General features: G+C 41.9%; 1 protein-coding gene across 2 annotated transcripts in view; it reads left to right on the top strand.

The window, feature by feature from the left end:
- SMPX (small muscle protein X-linked) overlaps positions 1-3,064 on the top strand; it is a 50,274-nt gene extending 47,210 nt beyond the window's left edge. For both annotated transcript variants that reach the window (XM_043896797.1, XM_043896795.1), the window contains exon 5: positions 2,636-3,064. The gene's annotated coding sequence lies outside the window, so the exon portion shown is untranslated. The remainder of the gene's footprint in view (positions 1-2,635) is intronic.
- Positions 3,065-22,368: the final 19,304 nt, after the last annotated feature.

Here is a 22,368-nt window from a genome sequence, read left to right on the forward strand (position 1 = left end):
CACAAGCTGAACCCAGTCATCAGGGGCATCTTAGGGCTTTTAAGAAAACAGTTGCTGAAGGGTCGCTGCAAATGGCTCATCCTGTTTCTCAGGATAGCTATAATTCTAGCCCCGTGAGACAGATGTGTGGGGATCAGAGTCCATCTTAAGCCTGTCACAGAAACGGCTGCAGATGAGGTTTTATAGTCTGGACACTTGTTGGAGAGAAATGTCACCTCATAGAACAAGCTTCGGTGACAATTTGCTATGAATCATCACCTTTTCCATGCTGCTCAGAGAAGCTCAAGGAATGAATATCTTGGTTTCGAGGGTAGCTTGTGACAGGCCTCTCCCTTGGCCAGAGAGACCGGCCATATGTTGCCGAGCACAGTGACCACAGCAGTAACATGGCTTGGACACACACCGGGCATGACGCAGCTCTGACTGGGGCCCAGGACAGGTGTGAGCACAGTGGGGACGCAGTGCAGCCCGTCAGCACTGCTGATGTCCCGCCTCTGTGGCCCCTCGCTCACTCCTGCTGCCTCGGAGGCATTCCAATGCCACTTCTTCTCCTGCTCTCAGCCCTCCAGTGCTCCAACTTGCCGGTCCCTAGGCTTCCGCTTTGTGTCAGGTACCAGGATAGGGAAGGGTACGGAAAGACATGTCCTTCAGAAGGTCACAGCCTACAGGACGGCTATGGCGGGCATGAGATGAGGGGAGAGAGAGGATGTATAGGCAACTCACTGCAATGCAACCTATGACGTGGAGAGCCATGCGGGAGTGGGAGGACTTCAGTTAGGTTATTAGCCACTTAACTTCAGTTAAGAGGGAGAGGCCTGAAGGCTTGAATCGTGTATTGTGAGCAGTAAGTGGCAACAAACTCAGTGCAGGGTGTGCAAGGGAGACCCAGACTGGCATGGGGGACCCCAAGTGAAACTGGGAAGCTGCTGGTCAACAAAGTACATTTCAGCCAGGAAATCATGGACTGGGAAAGAGGAAGCATTTTGTTTTCTCCTGGTGAGTGACCTACACTGAAAACTGAATTTCTATGAAAAGGAAATAAATGCTATAATAAAAAATACAGGAGCCAGTGGGAGTACCGTTTTCAGTTCTGTAGTCAATGACGTGTTCCTACCTTCCCCTCCAGTTCAAGAACCATCCAAACCTTCCCTTTAAGGGAGTGGAAGGGGCCCAGAGCCAGGACACTGGAATTCAAATCCCAGCTTTTCTCTTTAACAGCTGTGAGACTTTGAGCTACTCACTTGGCTCTTTGAACTTCTAGGTGTTTCATCCCAACAATGAGTATAATACAACCTGCATCACAGCCACACTACATAAATGTTAAAATGATGCCACAGGCTCTGTCATCTCTATAGAAATACACAGGAAAGCAAAGCTTTCTAAAAGACCTCTGCTGCAGAAATCTCCTCGGGGTTCACTGGCCACAGCTGGGTCCCACAGCTGCCCCAAGCTGTAAGAGAGACGGGGAAAGGGAGTATTTGGCCACCAGTCTTTGTAGCAGAGAAAAGCAAAGGAGAAGGGGATTGTGAATGGACACGGAGAGAACCAAGCCATGGTGACTGCCACAGCAGGTGTAGTAGGGGTGGGGTGACCCTCCTACAGCCACTGGCAAAAAAAAAAAACAAACAAAAACAAAATAAAACTATAAGGATTCTATTTCTTAGAAAAGATTCAGCCTATCCACATAAGTGAAACATGCAAGAAATGGCAGCAAAGAATAATGGAAAACAAAGGGGTGAATAATGTTCAACCATCCTGGCACTGCAAGTGCCTTTAAGAGAAAGGGCATTGTATCAGTTAGCTATGGCTGCATTACCAACCATCTCCAAATCTAATGGCTTAAACCAGAGGTCCCCCACCTTTCTGGCACCAGGGAGCAGTTTCATGGAAGAGAATTTTCCCACAGATCAGGGGTGCGGGGGAAGGTTTGGGGATGATTCAAGTGCATTACATTGATATTGCACTTTATTTCAATTATTATTACATCAGCTCCACGTCAGGCTCATCAGGCATTAAATCCTGGGGGTTGGGGACCCCTGGCCTAAAACAAAAGCATTTATTACTCTGGCTCATGTGTTTGTGGCTCAACTGACCTAGGCTGGGTATCAGTGTGAGCTGGGGGCTGTGCTCCACATGCTGCCCATCCTTCACTGGGGACCAGCAGGAGGGCCTGGGCACACCCTCCTGATGGCAATGGCAGATGTGCAAGAGAGCAAATCAAAACATGTGATCCCTCTCAAGGTGCAGGCTCAGAACCAGCACACTTCTGTGTCATTCTCTTGACTGAAGCAAGTCACGTGGCCAAGCTCAGGCATGAGGAATCCCATCCTGCTCATGATGATAGGAAACTAAAAAGTTACAGGGCAATGAGGATGGATCTAATGCTGACTTTATACTCTAGGGCTTCAGAAGGAAGTCATCTTCATTTAGTTTGGAATCACTCAGATCCCTAGAGCCAGAACTGATGGTCACAGCTTCTATTCATAGTTCACTTTACCTTCACGGACTCAAGAGGTCAAGCTTTCAAGTGAAAATGAGGTTCTCAATTTTGACCTGTCCCTATCATATTGATTCACAAGCTGTCCCTAAAAATATCTCACGGGCACTAACAGTTGCTTTTCTTTTTCCTTTGCAGACTTGATGTGAAGAATTGAAGAGTAAGAGAATGGATTCAAACAAAAATGGCTCACTAAAAAGTTTTATATATTTGTATGAAGATTATGTACCTCCTGAATGCCTAAGACTCTAGCAGAAATGTCCTGTTTGTACATTTATATCTCTTCCTTCTAGCTGGCTGCACTACTTACTTTATCTTCACATTTGGCAACTTGCAGAGCAAATCGGCTCCAGAATTTACCACTTGGAGGGTGTGGTTTTGAGAAGGGATATGATTTTATGGAGAAGGATACAATGATATGCATAACAGTGATTTTGATGGAAAGTTCTCTAAGCTACTTCCCACACTATTTTAGTCAATATTTGGAATGTATTTGAGTTCTTCACCTTCTAAATTATACCAATAAACTTTTTATGAGTTCAAATAAATATTTGAGTAAATGTAAAATGTGACTCTAGACTACATTAATTTTCCTATGTTCAGATAGTGACATATCCCCCACATGGAGAGGAACTAGACGTGAGCACAAACCAAATCCCATACTACCTAAATGGGAGCTTCTAATTCTGAATTACTGGTTACCACAGGTAAAGCTATGGCTGACTGATCATTGCAAAAGAAGTTAAATATTGCCCGAGGAACTGGGCATCGCTGACATTCCTCCTTCAAGGACAACTTTTATGGTGAGTGCATTTTACTTCCATAGAAGCTAAGAAATTCTCTTTGCACAGATGGAGTAGAGTCCATTATAAGGCACAATAAAGTAAAGCTGAGAGATGAGAATGAAAGCAAGAGACTGCTCATACCTTAGCTGTCCAAAGAAGATGAAATGAGTCTCCTACGGCTAAGATGGAGTCTGTACCAAACAATCATAAACCAAGAAGGATCGGTCATGCCCCGCTAGTGTCTGCTGAGTTTCTCAGCTGTCCCTGTAACTTCACGGTACAAACGAGGACCACAGGGACCACGTCCTTGAGCTCACACTGTTTCAGACATAAGGGTGTCACCTACTTGGTAGGCAGACACCCCAACACCATGACTTTTTTCCTTGCTTTACTTCCTGCCGTTTAAAAAATGTTGGATGTCCTTTTAAACATCCCAAGTGTAAATTGGTCCTTAGCTTTTCTGTCTCATTGAGATGGGTTTCCAAAAGCAGGACTACCATTGCACCCATGTGACTGGCTGCAGATTAAGGCGGTGCCTGATGAGTTTAGGTTTTGCTGAAGGGGTGCCCATCTATCTGGTCGTGGGTCCCAGATATCTCACTGGCCTGTGGCTTAGGCTGATGATCCAAATCTACTGGAGTCATACGGGGCAGGGAATATCAAGCAGAACAAAATACACCAGCTCATCACCTGCAGAACATTCCATCCCTTCCTAATCAGGATAGTTGGGTAGAGTTACAAGCTGTATCTCAGTTTTCCATTTGTTTATCAGTTAGTTCAGCCGCTCAGTCACGTCTGACTCTTTGCGACCCCATGGACTGCAGCACACTAGGCTTCCCTGTTCATCACCAACTCCCGGAGCTTGCTCAAATTCGTGTCCATGGAGTCGGTGATGCCATCCAACCATCTCATCCACTGTTGTCCCCTCCTCCTCCTGCCTTCAATCTTTCCCAGCATCAGGGTCTTTTCCAATGAGTCAGTTCTCATCAGGTGGCCAAAGTAATGGAGTTTCAGCTTTAGCACCAGTCCTTCCAATGAATATTCAGGAGTGATTTCCTTTAGGATGGACTGGCTGGATCTCCTTGCAGTCCAAAGGACTCTGAAGAGTCTTCTCCAACACCACAGTTCAAAAGCATCAATTATTCGGTGCTCAGCTTACCTTATAGTCCAACTCTCACATCCATACATGACTACTGGAAAACCATAGCTTTGACTAGACAGACCTTTGTTGGCAAAGTAATGTCTCTGCTTATTAATATGTTGTCTAGGTTGGTCATAACTTTTCTTCCAAGGAGCAAGAATCTTTTAATTTCATGGCTGCAATCACCATCTGCAGTGACTTTGGAGCCCAAGGAAATAAAGTCTGTCACTGTTTCCACTCTTATCCCATCTATTTGTTATGAAGTGATGAGACCAGATGCCATGGTCTTAATTTTTTGAATGTTGAGTTTTAAGCCCACTTTTTCACTCTCCTCTTTCACTATCATCAAAAGGCTCTTTAGTTCTTCTTTGCTTTCTGTCATAAGGGTGGTGTCATATGCATATCTGAGGGTATTGATATTCCTCTCAGCAATCTTGATTCCAGCTTGTGCTTCCTCCAACCCAGCATTTCTCATGATGTACTCTGCATATAAGTTAAATAAGCAGGGTGACAATATACAGCCTTGACATACTCCTTTCCCAATTTGGAACCAGTCTGCTGTTCCATGTTTGATTCTAACTGTTGCTTTTTGACTTGCATGTAGATTTCTCAGGAGGAAGGTAAGGTGGTCTGGTATTCCCATCTCTTTCAGAATTTTCCACAGTTTATTGTGATCCACACAGTCAAAGGCTTTGGCGTAGTCAATAAAGCAGAAATAGATGTTTTTATGGAACTCTCTCGCTTTTTCTATTATCCAACAGATGTTGGCAATTTGATCTCTGGTTCCTCTGCCTTTTCTAAATCCAGCTTAAATATCTGGAAGTTCTCGGTTCACGTACTGTTGAAGCCTGGCTTGGAGAATTTTGAGCATTACTTTGCCAGCGTGTGAGATGAGTGCAATTGTGTGGTAGTTTGAGCATTCTTTGGCATTGCCTTTCTTTGGGATTGGAATGAAAACTGACCTTTTCCAGTCCTGTGGCCACTGCTGAGTTTTCCAAATTTGCTGGCATATTAAGTGCAGCACTTTAACAGCTTCATCTTTTAGGATTTGAAATAGTTTGTTTATATATATTAATAAATGATCTATGTTCAGTTTCAAAATTAAATTCAGGTTTAATGTGATAAAAGCCATCTTCATATTTTAATGAGGTTTCCCAAGTCAAATCTGCAGCATAACACAGACCAGAGTCATTAGGCATATTCAATGTATTTGTTTAGTTTTCCACCTAATGGGTATTTTATTTTGTTAAGACTCAAATTCACGCTATGGGATCTAGCAAGTTCATAGTCTATCAGTCATTGAATAGCACATATAATCTAGGGAAAGGCAGATTTTATTTTCAGTGAAATTATAATTTAAAAAACTCACACGTATCATGCTAGATGGCTCTTTAAAAACTCATACATCACATTGAAACAGTGTGATTATTTATCTTACATGTTTGTAAACAACTGCTTATTATGCAACTTATCCACGGGGGTGGAACAAGGTATTGATACAAGCAGTTGAAGATTTATTAAAAGAGAGAGAAATAATACTGTTTTGAGGAGTTAAAAGCAAGCATAGCGGCTTCCCTGGTGGCTCAGAAGCTAAAAAATCTGCCTGCCATGCAGGAGACCCAGGTTCTATCCGTGGGTCAGGAAGATCCCCAGGAGAAGGAAATGGCAACACACTCCACTGTTCTTGCCTGGAAAATTCCATGGACACAGGAGCCTGGTGGATTACAGTCCATGGGGTTGCACAGAGTTGGACATGACTGAGTAACTGACACATTCACTTTCTTTCATAGGGACAATGGTGACTTTAGTGCCTGTGCTGTAAAGGGTCCAACAGTGAGCGATTCTGTTGACAGGTGAGGATGTCTGAGGGGAAAATACAGTCCCTTCATCCATCTCAGCTGGCTGCCCACTGTGGGTGAGGCGGGGGGACACACACCTTCACCTAGAACATCCCCTTGCGTCTCTCCCAACTGCCCCTCCACTCCCAAATGGGATATCTGTGTTCTGTGCTCAAGGCCGAGTGAGAGGAGAAGGCCCCTGCAGGGTCCGGGACCGCGTGGGACACCTAAAAAGCTTCTCTCTCTGGAGCAGAAGCCACATGCAACAAGTGAGGCTCTCCGGAATCATTTCAAGCCCTCACTTTTTATGATTTCTACATTTTGAGAGCACAGATTGGAGGGTAATTAGCTTAGCTTCCAAGGTTACTTCCTGAGTAGCTGAACGACACAGCAGAATTTTTAAAGTGAGGTCCAGGGCATGGGGCATGATAATTACTCAAACAAATCCCTCATTTTGAACTAGAGCAGTTAGAGGATTTACACGAAGCCTCTTGTTAGGATTAGGTCCCTAGAAGGAGCGCCACTGATGTGGCCGCACCATCCCATGACATGCCCTCTCTTACATTCTTGGGCTGATTTAGAATTAGGCTCCCTGCTGCAAGATAAGACGTGGAAAAGTTCAGGCAGAATAAGAACAGGGCTTATTTGGTTTCAAGGACCACAGGTTGATCAATTAACACTAGTTTCCTTCGAAGGCGTGTAGCATTATCCCACTGCTTTGCAATCTTCAGCTTGAAAAAGAAACTTCACTTAACTTGGTAATTGATGCTCCCTTGGGATTTTAACCTGCTGCTGGATATATGCATCAATGTGGCCCACTACTAGTTCCTTGCCTCACACAACATCACTGAGATTGCTGTGCTCCTCCAAAGGAGATGATATATTGCCCCAACGTTTGGATGCGATTGTGTATTCAGTCAACAAGCTATGCACGGTGCGACCTACTCAGGGTAACACCACTTGCCAGCACATTGCTGGGCAAAGAAAACCCTTTGAGGTCATATACTGAGTTCATCTTTTTCTCTAAGTGAATGACCAAACTTGTCAAAAAAACACTGTATGTGCTGATTATAAAAGATGGGATTCAGTTGCAAAATAAGATCACAGCCATAACAATACCTTCACCTAAAGGTGTTTTTCAAAGAAAGAAAAATAACCTCGATTAACTAATCGTTTTCAGATTCTGGGCTGCACTTGGCCTCATATCCCTCAACCCTATGCTTGTTTATTGCAGGAGAAAAGAACTCCCATAACATCTGACTTCGGTGCAAAATAATTCAGTGCCACACCAGACTAGGAACGTGCACACTAGGAGATAACAGGGCTCTTTTTTATGACCTGCTTTCCCCCTAGTTCAGTGAGGATACCGTCAAGAAGCAAGATTCCAGGGGGAACAGGACCTCTCCCCTTGGGCTTCAGATGCCTGCAGATGAGCTGCATAGCAAAAGGTGGTCTGCGCTCTAAAAATTTCATTTTGAAACATGATCATGAGTTTGGCAGAGCGATGGGGAGAGGAGGCGCAAGTGGGATTTCACCCCAGTGGGCGGGCTGCTCTCAACAAACAGAAGAAGCTCTAGGCTTCTCTGCAAACCTTTCCTACTCCTTAATATTGCTTAGGACTCTCTGGTGCACTAGATGAGGGAGGGTTCTGGAGGAATTTCACACACGACATTCAATCCACCAGCCCACACAAGTCCCACTGCCTCACAGCTAATGGTAGGCTTTAGGCAAAAACAAAACAAAACCCCACAAAAACAACCAAAAAATACAAAACCAGGGCAGGTTTGAGGTTTATTTATAGCTTTGTTTTGCTTTGCTTTCCACTGTGTCTTCTGGCTCCAGCCACACACACAAAGATCTTGGGGCTCAGCAGTTCTCACCCTCCTCAACCCACTTCTACAGGGCTGGACACCCACCAGGTCATGGACATTTCTGCTTGGTATTGGAAATTAAGCCTTTGCCTAGTGTTCTAAAATCATCTGGGGGAATCCAACTTTATTATAATTTCTTGAAAATGGTATGTTGCATTTATTTAAACTTGCAGGCAAGGAAACAGGCATAGCCGTCTCTAGTGATTAATAACAACTGTGCATAGACCACAGTTCTTTAAATCTCAAAACACTCCCAAAACACCCCATCCCCAACCTAGTATTTTCCAAATCTCAAAGTCATTGCCAGGCAGGCATCATGGTTGATGATAATGATTGAGGAGGGAGAGGCAGGGTGCTCCACTTGGAATCCAGGCAAACGACACCCACACCCACACCCACAGTGGGGAATTCGCAAGGAGGAAATAGCCAGAAGAGATGTCCCTAAATGACAGACCCAGTTCGTATGTGGGTACTTAGTCTCTCAGTCGTGTCTGATTCTTTGCAACCCCATGGACTGTAGCCCACCAGGGTCCTCTGTCCATGGGATTTCCAAGGCAAGGATATTGGAGTGGGTTGCCATTTCATTTTCCAGGGGATCTTCCTGACCCAAGGATCAAACCCGCATCTCCTGCATTAGTAGGCGGATTCTTTACCTCTGAAGAGGAAGCCTGGGAAGCCTGACAGACCCAGTGGTAGACTCCAAACTCTGTAGTTAGACCAGGTGAACTTCTGAGACCACCAACCTATAGATTCAACATTGTGACCCTACTTCACCCCTTGCTTATTTCCCTAGACTTCTCCCAACATATTTTCTTCACCAGTTTGGGAAAGGAACTCTCCCCTTTCTGTGGCTCTGGAATCTTCCCATCTGGATAACTGGACCCCAGCTGCAGATTCTAAACCAAAATGACTGTGGCATTAATTTCCTTGGAGAGCATGCTTCCACCAGAGGCTTTCCCAGTATCTGCCACCCTGGAGTCTTTCATTCCATTTGGCTCTGGATCTAAACAATAATGCCTATTGCTGGCTGGAAAATAAACCGTGGGAACTGGCATGTTTGTTTATGAGAGGTCACTGGGCGCAGCACTGGCAGTGGCCTGGTATCCCCCAGACCTTTCATTTCGGGGCCGAGGGGAGGCGATGGTCTCTAATAGATGCACCATTAGGCCAGACCTACATCTGAAAGCTTTGTTGATTCAGACATTCAGTAATTAAGTTGTGGGCCAGCGAGCACATTATCTGCAATCAAACATGTCCCTGATCAGTGATTAGATGGGCGAACATGTGACCTCATTGTCTCCGCCAAAGGATGGTTATGTAACAGTCTCTCATCCTCGGAACCATGGTTATGTGCCAACTTTTCATCCCAGTCAATAAGCAGAAATCACTAGCTGTGGTTCTGGGATTCAGATTTTCAGAATGACTGCCTTCTCCTTTGGAGGCTTGATTGCCTTCAACCTGATTGTTGATGTACTAGGAACTCAACAAAGACCCAGACCGAAGGTCAGTGGGTCCATGAAAGGTGGGAGCTGGGAAAAATGATTGGGAGGCCGGGGGGCATGGCCCTGGCGCCACATGACCTCACTCAAACAAAGACAGAGCACGTCTGTTTTTAAACTTCAGACTTATCTTGCTGCATAACAGGCAGTAAAGAGAAAGGTGTGTAGGAGGTAAAGGGGGAGACAGAGAGAGAAAACATGAGAAAGGGAGAGAGGGGAAAGGAGGGGAGATTGAGTGTACTTGCTTTAGAGCCGAGGTCACGGAAAAAGATTCCATGGCTTCTCTGCGGTCTGGCTGAGCAGCAGAAGCCAATCTCTTTCATGCACAATCGAACACTCATCATCTATTTTCTTCTGAAGGGTATTAAGGAGGATGTGTGAGACCTTCCAAGTGTATGTGGCAAAGCCAAGCAAGGACTAAAAGATAATCTGGCTTGAGGTGACCTGAGACATCTAAATGTCACAGAGTCTCGAATGCACATGTGACCTGGAACTGCCCTGAGGTGACTCAGGCCCCAGCCCTTTCTTAATCCCTTATTTGCTCTCCTTACTCTAGCAAGATTAACTCAGCCCTAGCCCGCTGAGTGGCTCCCAAGCAGCCTTTTCTCCTGCTTTTAGCTTTCAGGGGCAAGTATTGAGGCTTTTGCACCGTTAAGAGCTTGATCTCTGAACTCAAGCTGATTGGCATTTCAATCCTGGATGCTCTATCAGAAAGAGAAACAGTCACTTAAAATGCTGCATATGTTTTCAAAATAAAACCTACAACCCAATTAACAGGCAATGAGCCTCCATCCAGTACAGGGCCGGGCCCTGTGGGAGGAGACAACACGGCAGTGTGGAGTCCCTTCCTTCACTCAGACACTTCCGCAGTTTTGATGAGTATAGTTTAAGGACGACATTGACAAGGGCCATATTTGATGAGTATATGGAGAGAGAAAGTGTAGGGAAAAAGTTACCAACAATGATTTAAAATGAATCTATCTATCTATCTAGTGATTTAAGTCATGCTTCAAGTCATTTTGATTTAATTTAAATCCCCCACAATCCAGGTTCCTCAAGGGTAATAAGCACATCAAGAAACATTTCTTTTTTGTTTGCTTCTGTGTGTTTGTGTTTTTTTTTTTTTTTAATTTTCCCAGAAGCAGACTCTGAGAAGGATTTACGTAAAGGTAGCTTTTTTGGGTGGGCTTCCCTGGTGGCTCAGTGGTAAAGAATCCACCTGCCAACACAAGAGATGCGGGTTTGATCCCTGAGTGGGGAAGATCCCCTGGAGAAGGAAATGGCAACCCACTCCAGTATTCTTGCCTGGAGAATCCCATGGACAGAGGAGCCCGAGGGGTTATGGGTCACAAAAGAGTTGCATGCGACTAAACAACAACAACAGCAGGCTCATTTGGGTAGGGGAGGAAATATCAGCAGGGGCTGGGAAGATGAAATAAGTAAGGCAGGAGAGGCAGCTAAAGAGAGGTGGTGAAGCTAGTTCTAACGATGGAGTTTACCCAGCGATGGGAAAGCTCTGGGACTGTGAATAGAACACATGCTCCAGAGGAGTCTGAGGTTGAGTGAGAGAGCTGGGGTATTTATATGCCACTTCCCATGCATCACTGATTTAGAGCTGCCTATTGGTGGTTGGATGGCGTCATAGACACAATGGGCGTGAGTTAGAGCAAACTCTAGGTGATAGTGAAGGACAGGGAAGCCTGGCGTGCTGCAGCCCATGGGGTCACAAAGAGTTGGACATGACTTACGACTGAACCACAAAGAACAACTAACCACCAGCTGGCAAAGTACTGTTTGCAGATGGGGGAAGCACCCTCCCCACTACCAAGGAATGTGGTGACTGGCAGGCTGGAAGCTGGGTCATGTAATGAAATGTGGGAGCCAGTAGGGTACGGGTGAGGCACAGATCCTGTTAGAGCTTCTATGTACAAAAGGACAAAAATGAAAATCTTACTGTAGAGCACAAACTGAAGATGTGACCAGCTAAATATACATCATTGATTCAGGAAGTGAATTATTCCTGGTATTTTCTCGTAACAAATGAAGGGAAGAACATCTTCTGGATAGGTAAGTCACATCCTTGTTTCTTTTCCTACAAGGGTAACCATTTTGAAACAATATTGATGATGAAAATAAATTAACAACTAGAAATTCTACAGGGCATCCTATGTCAATTTCACAAATACCCCCACCTCCATACATTTTCCAAACTACATTTTCATCATAATGTTATAGCCATAAAGCCAGGGAAGTATCTATCTATAGTAATATAGTTCGATATAAATAAATATACCTATACAAATATAAATATTACATGACTAATGATACTTGTTCTCCATATACAATTAACATACAAGAGTACTATCACTATGAGGGCTCGTTTTTACTTTTAAAATAGATATATCCCTAGAAAAAACTGTTGATCAGACCCAGATTTCCCTTTTCTATAAAAGCAGCATGTTTTCATCTATTAGGAGTTTTTGAAAGCTCCAATAAAATATCCTCATGGTTAAACCCCACGGCTCCAGAGCACCCGAGACTGTCAGTCTTGTTTATGTAAGTCACTGCAAAACTGAACACGACTTGGGGCTTAACTATCAGTTCAATAAGAAAGCACTCTTGAATGAATTGATAAAAAGAGCAAAAGAGAAAGAGAACTTGAACATAACGTGTAATCGATACCAATGATTTGGTAGCCTGCTAGGCTCTGCAGTGAAAATGGCAAATAAGGTAACAGCATCAAGAAGGAAGAGGAAATGAAAGCACCAGCAACAGAAATGCGGCTGAGTAAGTCACTATATGATGTCCTGAGATGCCCTGAGGTTGAAGGGTGGAAAACAAGTCTCTTTGATTGGTTGAATTCCCTGCCACGGTGAGTTGGGGGTGATTGGAGCAGAGAAAAGGGCAAAAGTAGTTTCACCACTATAAATGTAAAAATGTCTTGAAAGTGGCAGAGAGGTCTAGGTGTCCACTGATATTCACTTTCCCTCCTCTTCCTCAGTAATAAAACCTTTGCATTATAACTAGTTGCACAACTACTCCTCTTGCAGCTCACAGTAGCCCTGTGACTAAATTCTGGTTAAAGGTCATTAAGCAAAACAGTGTATATAATTTGTGGCAAGCGACCCTGAAGGGAGAGGTCTGCTGCTACTTCTTTCTTTGCCTTTTCCTCTTTCCTTCTAGCTGCAATGCAGATGTTAACAGTTGGAGCAGGAGTGGCCACCTTGGACCATGAGGTGGAAGCTGTGTGTTATTAGGAACCTAGGTCCACAGAGCCACCACAGTAGACTTGGGTTGCTGACATTCCTGAGGGGAGAAAACAAAACCACTTTCTTGTCCTTTGGGGGTTTTGTTACCCATAGCTGAAGCATATTTTGACTACTAAAATGGCTATTCTACGGAAATGAATATAAGATCTGCGAGTTATTTACTCTAAATAGATTCTCCTTTTTGATCAACAACCATATCCAGTTCTTCTGTTTAGAACTGCAGTCATTCTGAATCTCTCCCTGCCTCCCCACACAGAAAGGATGGATACTTGCTTCCATGGTGAGCTAGAGCATGGGCATGTGTGTGAAGGCTGGTCATTTGAGTATGGAAAAGGGAGCAGTGAACAATTTAGAATTTATTTAGAAATCATTCTAGATTAACAGTAGTAGCTCATCCAGTCTAATGGTGGCAGTGCCTAAGGCAAGGTTCAGGACAGTACAGTGGTACACTGGCGTCCTGACCAAACTTTTTTATGGCATGTTTTTCTGTCATGCTCACCTATTTTTCTCTTACTGTTTCTCCAAGCCAGTTTCTCCAGCCTTCCAACTGAATGTGTGAAATATCCAGCAACCTTCCAGTGATGGGTCAGTATCTATTGCTTAGAATCATAAACTAGAAATTGGTATTTGGGCATGAGTTTTAACAAATAGCCTTAGGGAAATGGAGGCTCTCTGAAGGGAGTTTTTTGTCCTAGTTGGGTCTGAAGGCAGTGTTAAGGGGTGGGACTGTAGCAGCCACTGGCAAACTGGCAAACTACCCATCTAGGGTCACCAGGAATAATGTCCTCATTAAAGACGTGCTCCTCCTTGGACTGCTACATCTCTACTTGGCAGCATCAAGAGTGAAACCCTCCCTCGTGAAGGGGAATCATTTCTCTCCTGGTAGGAGAGACGAGGCAAGCAGCTCTAAGTGCCCATCTCTCCTACTCTCTCCTCATTCTCACCCCTTACTATTATCTGCCTTAGGATCACCAGGACTCATCTCATTATGTCCAAAACACATTCATTCATCACAAGAAGCTCAGGCTGCCACACACCCTCATCTGTGCTTCAATCCCCTCGTGGCTTTGCATATCTCCTATTCAGGCCCCACCTCGGAGCCCTCCCCAACTCTCTGAGGTGCCCTCCATAACCCTAGATGGTCATCAGCAGAACCCCTTTGGCTCAAGTCTCTTTTCTGAATGACCCCTCCATTCAGGGTTCCCCAGTGGAGCACAGGGCATGTTCTAACAGAAACTGTTAGAAAGCCTCAGGGCTTTCACATGAGGACATCATTTCCTCTACAACCCTTTCAAATGGTGGCTGTTTTTGGTTTTCAGTCCCATCTTTCATACAGCATGGGGCATGGTGATTCTGGATCCAGCAGGCTAGCTCAAAAAGCTGATAGTCATTATAATAGTTTACTTGGTTGGTTGACTAAACTCTGGATTCAGTTGGGACTCACCTTGAATGAGGTTGAGATGCAAGGATCTGTAAGACTTATGGACATAGTAAAGCTGAAGTTCATTCTTTTGTGTGTTTTCCACTAATAACACTTGAGAACCACTCAGAAGACAATCTTCCTCATGGCCTTAAGAAATCAGTTGGTGAGGAGTGTGCTCTTCTCAGGGCCAGATTGACTGACAGGAGATCACATGTGGAAACAGGTTAGCTGATATCAATGTGTCCTAAAATCAAGGGGTCAAGGGGCACTACTTAACAAACAGCAAGATGACCATGGTTATTATGTGATTGATAGATCTGACTGGGATTGATCCTGGGATTGCCAGATCTGAAGATCATGGGTAGTCTACGGGGTCCCCATTTTACTTTGACAACAACAAACTCTGGTTAACAGAGGTTAGACATGTGCCCCTAAATATAATGACTGAGTTGAGACCTCTCACCGAGTTCTAAAATCTGAGTCACCCAGCTCCCAGACCAGAGCTCCTTGAACGAAGGAGAGACTGCATGCATCAAGAAGGAACCCTGCAAAGACTTTCCCAGTAACTCCTGGATCTTTCTAGCCCACTTTAGACAGACCTCATAGTTTACCACATTAAATACACTCTGGGGAAAGGAAATCATATACATCTTTGGGGGTATTACTGGATGCTGAATCTAAGATAACACTAATTCCTGAGAACCTGGAAAATTACTGTGGCTCATCAGTTAGACTCGTGGGAAGATAAAGGATTTTGGACAGGAGTCCACCTCATGGTGATGTCACCTCATGGTGACACTAAACCTACCTCCAGGTTGTTTCTTCAACTCCTGAATATTGATGAAATATATTCTCAGAAACTGTGGCAGATTTTATTTTCCAAAGATAGCTGCAATGCTTTTTCCCATCCCAATGTTGTTCTCAAGTGTGATCCTGCAACTACCCCAGTAAGAGGTAGAGTCTGTTTCTCCACTGCCTTGAATCTGGGTGGGCCCAGTGACTACTCTGATCAATAGAATACGGAAGAAGTAATGTCACGCCAGTTCTATGTGTACCTCTTAACTGGTCGGGCATTTCCTGCCTCTTGGAAGGCAGCTGCCCTGTCAGAAGAGCAACTACCTTGAGATCACCACACTGGGAGAAGCCCAAGTCAACATGAGGTGTCATGTGGAAAAAGACAGGCACACGTCTGATTTGACTAACTGATTTGACAATGAGGATGGGCTTTCCCACTTACATGGTATGGCAGACACTTTAACTCAAATGGGCTAAAGCTGCAGTTTCAAGCTTTAAATAAAAAGATAATTAAAGCATGTGCCAATATAAAAGCACTTTATAGTATGGCAACAAATAGAAGTACTTGCTAAACTTTTCTAAGTTTAAAGGCTAAATGAGATGCCTGTTGGAGAAATAACACAACTATTAATTTTACTTGTTGTTCTAAGTCATAATATATTTTTAGTATACTTTCAGAAATGGAGACAGTAAATGATCCAAAGCGTAGACAACAATTTCTCAAGTCATATAGCTTTAAGCTTTTGCTTTTAACAAAATTGAAAATCCTATGAGCTGGGTGCTGGTACATTATCAAAAATAATTCTTGTTGATAGATCACCACATAACATTTAGCACATACTTGGAAAGAGTTCAACAAATTGAGTGTCATTGGGATAGTAAAACTCCTCCATTCCTATATACTTACATCAGCAAGATTCAGAACTCATCTCTTTAACAACGAAAAAATAGGAACAAATTTTTAATTATTGCTGAACCCTGATTCATTCTAGCAATAAATCATGTTCATCTATGTATATATGAACTAATTTTTAAAAATCAGCCACTTCCATATTACCAAGAAATTAAGTTATAAGTAAGTTTTGCTTTTGTGTTTTATTATTAACTTTTATATTTATGCTGTTTTGCACTAGTCAAGATTATCCATACACACACACAGAAATCTTCCAGTATTTCAAAACTTATCTGATCTAGTAAAGCAATCATTCACGTCATTGATTAATGAGCGAAGCTTTGTTATGTATCTTCATTCTTCACTTCCATCTCACTTATTAATGCGAACAGAATGATAAACCAACATGCATGTCAGAACTACACTCATTAGTTAACTACTCAAGCGACTTCCTGACTGAATCGGACAATAACCAAGCCTTTATTTCTAGTCTGGTTTTGTCAAAGCATGGTTGAATTGTGACCATAGGTTGGTAAAAACAACAACAGAAAACAAACAACAACTGCTCCACCACAAAACCCTCAGTTCAGTTACTCAGTCGTGTCCGACTCTTCACGACCCCATGGACCACAGCACACCAGGCCTCCCTGTCCATTGCCAACTCCTGGAGTCTACTCAAACTCATCTCCACTGAGTCAGTGATGCCATCCAATCATCTTATCCTCTGTCATTCCCTTCTCCTCCTGCCCTCAATCTTTTCCAACATCAGGGTCTTTTCAAATGAGTCAGCTCTTCGCATCAGGTGGCCAAAGGAGTGGAGTTTCAGCTTCAACATCAGTCCTTCCAATGAACACTCAGGACTGATCTCCTTTAGGATGGACTGGTTGGATCTCCTTGCAGTCCAGGGACTCTCAAGAGTCATCTACAACACCACAGTTCAAAAGCATCAATTCTTTGGTGCTCAGCTTTCTTTATAGTCCAACTCTCACATCCATACATGACCACTGGAAAAACCATAGCCTTGACTGGATGGACCTTTGTAGGGGAAGTAATGTCTCTGCTTTTTAATATGCTATCTAGGTTGGTCATAACTTTCCTTCCAAGGAGTGAACGTCTTTTAATTTCATGGCTGCAGTCACCATCTGCAGTGATTTTGGAGCCCAGAAAAATAAAGTCAGCCACTGTTTCCACTGTTTCCCCATCTATTTGCCATGAAGTGATGGGACCAGATGCCATGCTCTTAGATTTCTGAATGTTGAGCTTTAAGCCAACTTTTTCACTCTCTTCTTTCACTTTCATCAAGAGGCTCTTTAGTTCTTCTTCACTGTCTGCCATAAGGGTTGTGTTCTGCATATCTGAGGTTATTGATATTTCTCCCGGCAATCTTGATTCCAGCTTGTGCTTCCTCCAGCCCCAGCATTTCTCATGATGTACTCTGCATCATACAGACTGTGAAATTATTTGTTCTAGTTCTGTGAAAAATACCTTCGGTAGCTTGATAGGGATTGCACTCAATCTATAGATTGCTTTGGGTAGTTTACTCATTTTTACTCTATTGATTCTTCCAATCCATGAACACGGTATGTTTCTCCATCTATTTGTGTAATCTTTGATTTCTTTCATCAGTGTTTTATAGTTTTCTATATATAGGTCTTTTGTTTCTTTAGGTAGATTTATTCCTAAGTATTTTATTCTTTTTATTTGAGTGGTGAATGGGATTGTTTCCTTAATTTCTTTATGTTTTCTCATTGTTAGTGTATAGGAATGCAAGGGATTTCTGTGTATTAATTTTATATTGGGCAACTTTACTATATTTATTGATTAGTTGTAGTAATTTTCTGGTGGTGGCTTTAGGGTTTGAAAGACTATTTAAAAAAAAAGATAAAAAGTCAGAAAGAAAGGAAGAAAATATACTGGTCAGAATGGCCATTATCAAAAAATCTACAAACAATAAATGCTGGAGAGGGTATGGAGAAAAGGTGACTCTCCTACACTGTTGGTGGGAGTGTAAATTGGTACAGCCACTATGGAAAACAGTACGGAGGTCCCTTATAAAGCTGAAAATAGAGCTCCCATATGATCCTGTAATCCCACTCCTGGGAATATATCCAAAGAAAACAATACTTTGAAAAGATACATGCACCCCAGTGTTCATAGCAGCACTATTTAGAATACCCATACATGAAAGCAACCTAAATGTCCATCAACAGAGGAATGGATAAAGAAGATGTGGTATATATATACAATGGAATACTACCCAGCCATAAAAAAATGAAATAATGCCATTTGCAGCAAAATGGGTGGACCTAGAGATTATCATACTATGTGAAGTAATTCAGACAAATACAAATATATATAATATCACTTACATGTGCATCTGAAAAAATGATACAAATGAACTTATCTACAAAACAGAAACAGACTCACAGACATAGAGAGCAAACTTATGGTTACCAAAGGGGAAACGTGCAGGGGAGGGATAAATTAGTAGGTTGGGATTAACATACACATACAACTATGTATAAAAGAGATAACCAACAAGGACCTACTGTACAGCACAGGGAACTCTAGTTAATAATTTGTTATAACATATATGAGAAAAGAATCTGAAATGAATGAATATATATATATATATATATAAATCACTTTTTTGTATACCTGAAACTAACACAACTTTGTAAATCAACCATACTCCAATAAAATTACAAAAAGCACCCCTCCCACACAAAACAAGAGAAAAAGGAAAGCAAGAGAGAGAAAGAAGAAAAAGGAGAGAAGGAGGGAAGAAGGGGGAGACATAAAGAAAAACCATGTAAATAAACAGGCCAAGATATTAATGGGAGTTTATTGTGGATGTGTAAATAGGACAATTTTTATTTTCTCCTTTAAAAAACTTTGTTTTTTTAGAGTTTCAAAACAGCTTTTTGTGCTGCAGAGGGTATGGGAACTTTGGTTTCTTTTCTCCCAAAGGAGAAGAGCAGGACCACTATTAATTGAGGGGTTGTAAAGGGTTTTATTTTACAAAACAAGCCTCATAATGAAAGGGCAGTAGTGAGTCCATGGCACAGCCGCCTTTACTGAGAGAGTCTCTGGGTAAGTTTGATGGGACAAGGAGGTAAATAATTCACTGCTCCCATGGGTTGCTTCTCTTCGGTGAATCACACATTGGGAACATGGCTGGCCCAGTGCACTTCCCTGGCAAGCAGCTGGCCACCTGGGGTGAGAACCCAGTGAAGCTCCAAGGATTTGAGTGTATTGACTTAGAACTAGTCACATGGACGTGCTTCTATTTACCTGTGAAAATGTGGTAGCCTTAAGTTTTGTTTTTAGAGTTACCCTTTGAGGTACCTGCAAAACCTGAAGATGTTCAGATGTAAGCCGTGTGTAAATTTTAAATATCCCTCTTGTAAAAACTAAGTAAATGCCAACTTAGAAGTTTTTGGTATTGTAACATTTTCTTTGGAGAAATGTTAAGCTTATCATAAAAGGAATTCTTATGAGAAGAAAAACCCAACTCCATACTGTCTTTGGAAGGCCACTGAGAGCTGTGAGGGGGATTTTGTCTTGGGCATAACAGTCTTGAGAAAGGAACCCTTCTGTATAGTTCCTGTTTAGGACATTGCTTCACTATGGAAGAATACATCAGTTTAAAAAGTGACTGAAGTGCATTACACACATAGAAAATTATTTCGTAAAATCCCAAGTCTCAAATCAAAGAAACAGCAGATTCACGACAGGAGATGAAGGATTGCCTATATGGCCGAAATGGTTTGGGAGTTCAAAATGTCACCAGAAGAGAGACCACCGAGGAGCTAGAGTGAGTCTTGGAAGCCATCGTTGGTATCACCCCATCAGAATATTGGAGCTGGAAGAGCCTCCAGCAGAATGACAGAGGATGAGAAGTCACTCCCAGTTGTACATGGAAGACCTTGGACAAAGGCAATGGCTATACTTTGGGCAAGGCCTTGTGGGAAATCTTGAGTTTCCATATAATGGATGACAAGTTTCCAAGTAGAAGAATCGCTCTCATTTCCTATTCTGTGGAAGAAACCTGTTGTGGTGATTCAGGTATCTGGCAGTTGTGAGAAACTCGGTCTCAGTTCTAAATGCACAAAAACCAGTGAAGCAAGACTTATTGGAACGGCTCTGAAGGCTGATGTCCTCTCTACTTTGAGGAGCTTAGGGACAGTCTGTCTCAAAAGGTCTAGTTAGCTCAAGAAAAGGACAGGCTGGTAGCAGCTACTGGGTCTGGAGGCTTCCCCTTTTTAATAAAGCCACTCGTCCATCTAGGAGGTCTCCACTATGTTACACAGTTGTATTGATGTCTCCTGGCCTCCTGAACCTAGGGCTACAGTATGTGGAGCATCTTGGTGGTGGGTCATTTGGTGAAACACTGGCCATGGTAAGCAGTGGGACAATGTGAGTTCTGGAGGATTGCACACTCTTTCCTTCTCCTCTTTTATACATTTTCCTTCAATAAATGCTATTTTTTTTAACTTGTACCATGTGTCACTTATGGTGTGTGTCCTGACAGTCAGAAACTTGATTTTTATAATGAAGTTCATCTTACAGATACATGTATTCATATCATGAAGCAAATGGGGCTTGCTTATCTTGGTGTATAGTGATGTTCCATGTTGCCATCTAACAGCTTGCTAAAATTTACAACCAGACTGAAGTTTCATCTGATGCATAATCCAAGTAAAGCTGGTATATGATGACCTGGAGCAGGCACATAGCTTGAAGCTTTCAAAGCTTTCTTTCTTTTATCAGAACATCTCCAGGCTAGTTGCTCACAAATATGATCAACTGAGTTTTCCCAAAGCCTAGTGAAAGAAACTGTCCCAAAATCTCATAACTCCACATTTTAAACCTTTCTGATTTGTTACACCAATATTAAGGCCAAAGTTTTTGTTATTACTGATAATATTTTTAATAAAATTGATCATTTCTTCCCAATGTAAAAATAATACTTGTCATGGTAGAGAATTTGGAATATGCAGAAATCTACAAAGAGAAAAAAAAATATCCCCTGTAATACTCCCCTGGATATAACTACTCTTCATTTTTTTTTTACTCTTCATTTTAATGTATATCCTTCCAGGGTTTTTTCCACTCTATATACATGTACAGATTTAGTTAGAATAATACTGCAGTTACTCTTTTGTAACCTTATTCTTTCACTTGATAATAATATATTCTGGGCATATTCCCATGTAATTAAATATTCTTCTAAAAATAATCTTAAAGGTGACCTATTACTCTACCATTTGGATCTTTCTTGAATCTCAAATATTTGAAAAAACTAAATATAGAAGTGCCATATGATTCAGCAATCCCACGATTGGACATATATCTGGAGAAGACTATAATTTGAAAAGATACCTGTACCTCAATGTTCACGGCAGCACTATTTACAATATTACAAGACATGACGGGAGTGGGTAAAGAATATGTGGTACATGTATACAGTGGAATAGTACTCAGCCATAAAAAAGAACAAAATAATTCCATTTGCAGCAACATGGATGGACCTCGAGATTGTCATACTGAGTGAAGTCAGACAGAGAAAGACAAATATCATATATTGTTTATATATGGAATCTAAAAAAATGGTACAAATAAACTTATTTATAAAACAGAAATAGAGTCACAGATGTAGAAAACAAACTCATGGTTACCAACGGGGAAAGAAGGGGATAAACTGGGAGACTGGGATTGACAATATATACACTACTAAATGCAAACCAGATACCTAATAAGGACGTACTGTATAGCACAGGTAACTCTACTCAGTACTCTGTAATAACCCATAGGGAAAAATAATCTAAAAAACAGTAACAGTGGCCATATGTATATATATAACTGATTCACTTTGCTGTACACCTGAAACTAAAGCTACATTGTAAATCAACTACACTCCAATAAGAATAAAAAAATTTAAAAAAGAATGAAAACCTGGAAGTTATCTGAATATCCATTAGAACAAGACTTGCTAAACTTTGCTATATTCATCTAAATACTATAAAATACTATACAAACATTATAAAGGATATTTATAGCCATATACATTTACTTGGGAATATCCACAAAACATATAGTTAAGAAAAATTTTTACTTTAAAACAGCATTTGTGGCATGATCCCATCAGTGTTAGTGGTTACTAAATGGAAAGATTTTGGCTTTTTTGCTTTCTTTATTATTCTTTTATTTTCTGGTCAAGATTTTAAAATTTCTGTCTTTGAAAAAAGATAAGATAAGAAAAGTTAACAACATAGTTTATTTAAGGGGAAAATGTATGTTATGTTAGAAAAATGCAAACAGTATTTATTATATATTATTATGCAAGGAGGCAATT

The sequence above is a fragment of the Cervus elaphus genome, chromosome X, assembly GCF_910594005.1.
Source record: "Cervus elaphus chromosome X, mCerEla1.1, whole genome shotgun sequence".
In the NCBI taxonomy this organism is placed as follows: Eukaryota; Metazoa; Chordata; class Mammalia; order Artiodactyla; family Cervidae; genus Cervus; species Cervus elaphus.